This window comes from Mus caroli, chromosome 8 (assembly GCF_900094665.2).
Source record: "Mus caroli chromosome 8, CAROLI_EIJ_v1.1, whole genome shotgun sequence".
Taxonomy (NCBI): Eukaryota; Metazoa; Chordata; class Mammalia; order Rodentia; family Muridae; genus Mus; species Mus caroli.
The window spans coordinates 59,125,213-59,125,635 of record NC_034577.1 but is presented as its reverse complement, the minus strand read 5'-3'; positions in this window follow the sequence as shown (position 1 = coordinate 59,125,635).

Genomic DNA, 423 nt, shown 5'->3' with positions numbered 1-423 from the left:
TGTATATAACCAATTACAGCAGTATTTTGACATTAACGTACTTTTTAAACATATGAATAAGTTATGAGATAAATATTTGCATCTGTTTCTTGGAGCTAAAACAATATTTATTGAACAAATAAAAAAAGGATCCTGATAGCTATATATTCATTAATTCTACGTATGTGCTATTATTTAAAAATAGAATTAGAGAATAGACTGGTGGCTATTAGAAGTGAAATTTTAAACTGGAATGATGGAGAGGAAAGTGGGTGAAGTTATAAAAAAAGCTACCAAAATTACCATCATGTGTGCTAACATAGAATGGATTTTATTTTTTTTTATTTATTTTTTCTTTTTTTAAAAAATATTTATTTATTTATTTATTTATTTTTAATATTTTATTACATATTTTCCTCAATTACATTTCCAATGCTATCCCAA